Source organism: Chenopodium album, chromosome 19 (assembly GCF_948465745.1).
Source record: "Chenopodium album chromosome 19, dcCheAlbu1.1, whole genome shotgun sequence".
NCBI lineage: Eukaryota > Viridiplantae > Streptophyta > Magnoliopsida > Caryophyllales > Amaranthaceae > Chenopodium > Chenopodium album.
In genome coordinates this window covers 32,789,416-32,792,204 of record NC_137852.1, presented here as the reverse complement: position 1 = coordinate 32,792,204, position 2,789 = coordinate 32,789,416, and the positions used below count along the sequence as shown (strand labels likewise).

General features: G+C 40.1%; 1 pseudogene; it reads right to left on the bottom strand.

The window, feature by feature from the left end:
• Nucleotides 1–322: 322 nt before the first annotated feature.
• Nucleotides 323–421, bottom strand: LOC145596232 (small nucleolar RNA R71; annotated as a pseudogene).
• Nucleotides 422–2,789: the final 2,368 nt, after the last annotated feature.

Below are 2,789 nucleotides of genomic sequence, written 5' to 3'. Positions count from 1 at the left end.
ATAGCTCCACCAACTACCCCGGCAAATGACATCGAAATCCGTCCGGCAATGATCACCTTGATTGAGAGAAGGCAATATAGTGGGGCTAAGAATGAGAGCCCATTGAACCATTTGAAAGAATTTGAAAATTATTGCAACACTATCAAAGTCAATGGGGTCTCTCAAGAATTCATCCGCCTCAAGTTGTTCCCTTTCTCTCTAATAGGACAATCTTTGGAATGGCTAGACAAGGAGGTGAAGCCCAACTCCTTGAGAACTTGGGATGATGTTACAAAGGCTTTCTTGTCCCGTTTATATCCCCAAAGAAGACGGCGGAGGCAAGAGCCTTGATTCAAGGGTTCAAGCAAAGGCCGAATGAAAGTCTTTATGAAGCATGGGAGAGATTTAAAGAGTATCAAAGGGAGTGCCCTCATCACGGAATCCCCACATACCAAGTGATCCAAATCTTCTATGGAGGTTTAAGTCCCCAAGGCAAGTCATGCCTTGATGGAGGGGTCGGGCCGGGGGCCCTATCATGAACAAAACCGAAGAAGAAGTTGTGGACATCATTGAGGATGTGGTGACATATTATAGGGATTGGCAAGATGGGGAGAGAGACTCTTCAAGCAAACAATCTTCATTGTATTCGGTGGACCATCTCAATGCAATCAACAACCTTTCCTCTCAAATGACAAATTTAGGAAAGGAGGTCACCGCAATCAAAGCTAAGTTGGAGAGCACTTCTTCCTCTTCTCAAGCTTCCAATCTTCCCTCCCAATTTAAGGGGAGAGGTACTCCTTCTAACTCTCAACCCCCTCCCTCTTCACATAATATGCCTTTGGGTTGCTTGTTTTGTGATGCATGTGGATCGTATGATCATGACTCTAGTGCTTGTCCTAATGAATGTGTTGATGAGTTTGACAATGAATGTGAACATGTCAATTTTGTGTCAAACAACAATGTTCAAAGGTTTGATAATCAAAAAGGCCAATGGAATAGGAATTACCAAAACCAAGGCAATTTTGACAACTATAATCATAATTGTGGTTATAGGAACCAAGGGAATCAAGGTTCTCGTGGTAACCATAACCAAGGTTATAGTAGCCAAAATCAAGGCCAAAATTATGGTAATCAAAATCATAATTATGGTAATCAAAACCAAGGTTATGTAAATCATAACCAAGGTAATGGAAACCATAATCATGGTGGTGGTAACCATAATCAAGGTTATGGTTCAAATCAAAATAGGAGTAATTGGAATAATCAAGGAAAGGGAAATTTTCAAAACAATTCTCAAAGAGGTCCCCCACCCGGTTTTGTTCCAAAGACTCAAAATGAAAATTCCTATTCACAACCTTCTTCTCCTAGGACAACCTTGGAAGAGTTGATTAATAATCAAACCAAGATCATTAACACCTATATGGCGGTTAGTGATAAGAAATTCAATGAGATGATGACCCACAATAAGATGCTTGAGACTCAAATTACTCAATTAGCAAGCACTATTAAGGATTTTGCTAGTCCTTCGTCTTTGCCTTCCCAAGGTGTTGAACCAAAGAAACCCGTGTACTCTATTGCCACTAGTGGTGGAGATGATTTTGATGAGGGAGCTTCTTGGTCAAAAGAGGGAAGAGATGAGTGTGGTGCTAAGGAGAATGAAGAGGAAAAAGTTGAGTCTAAGGAGATCTATTGTGAGGTAGACAAAAGAGAAGAGTGTGTTGATGAAAGGATGAGTGAGATAGAGAGAATTCCAGATCTTCCATATCCCCAAAAATACTTGAGATTCAAAATGGATGAGCAATTTGGGAAATTCCTTGAAGTTCTAAAGGATGTTCATGATTCTACACCCCCTACCGAACCAATTTCCGACATGCCTAAGTACTCCAAGTTTGTTAAGGAGATCTTAGAAGAGAGAGAGGATTTTGATGAGGATAGTTCGGTGGAAGGAGGGAAGTGCTTTAGTGATCTTATCCATGGTGAACTCCCAAGGAAGATGGAAGATCCGGGGAATTTTTCAATCCCATGTCAAATTAAGAAAATGGTTTTTGAAAATGCTTTGTGTGACCTTGGTGCTAGTGTTAGCATAATGCCTTTCTCGGTTTTCAAGCGGCTTTATCTTGGTGAGCTTCAACCATCCAAGATAACACTTCAATTGGCCGACCGTTCTATTAAGCTTCCTAAGGGAAGAATTGATGATGTCCCCTTAAGGATTGGAGAGTTTGTTTTTCCGGTGGATTTTGTTGTTCTAGAGATTGAGGAAGATGAACATATTCCAATCATCTTAGGGAGGCCTTTCTTAGCTACCTCGTGAGCTTTAATAGATGTCAAAGGAGGTCAAATTACTTTGAGGTGTGGGAATTTAGAAGAGAGTTTTAAGTTGAAACCTATGCATGAGTCTTTGTCTTGTGTCCAAGATATTGCATGTGCTAGCCTTTCTCGTTCCATTGATGGTATGTGTATGATTGATTCTTCTACTAACAATGCTTTTGAGATTGTTGATGATGGTTTGTGCAAGTATTGATGATGTTAGTGAAGAAGAATTTGTGATTCAAAAGCCAAGGGATGAGAAAGATATTGGTTTTCCAAATTGGTTCAAGCTTAATTCTCATAAGGAAGAGGAAGCTTCCATGACAATGGATGTTGAAGTCAAGCCAAAGAAAAAGGCTCGTGACTCAAAGAAGGCAAGAAAAAGAAAGAAATTGAGAAGTGAAAAAGAAGAGTTTGAAAAGAAGTTTGTGAGAGTTTCCTCAAGCAACAATGAGAAGTTGCCAAAGGTTGAAGGAAAATTTGCTCTATCAACCACCTTGAGG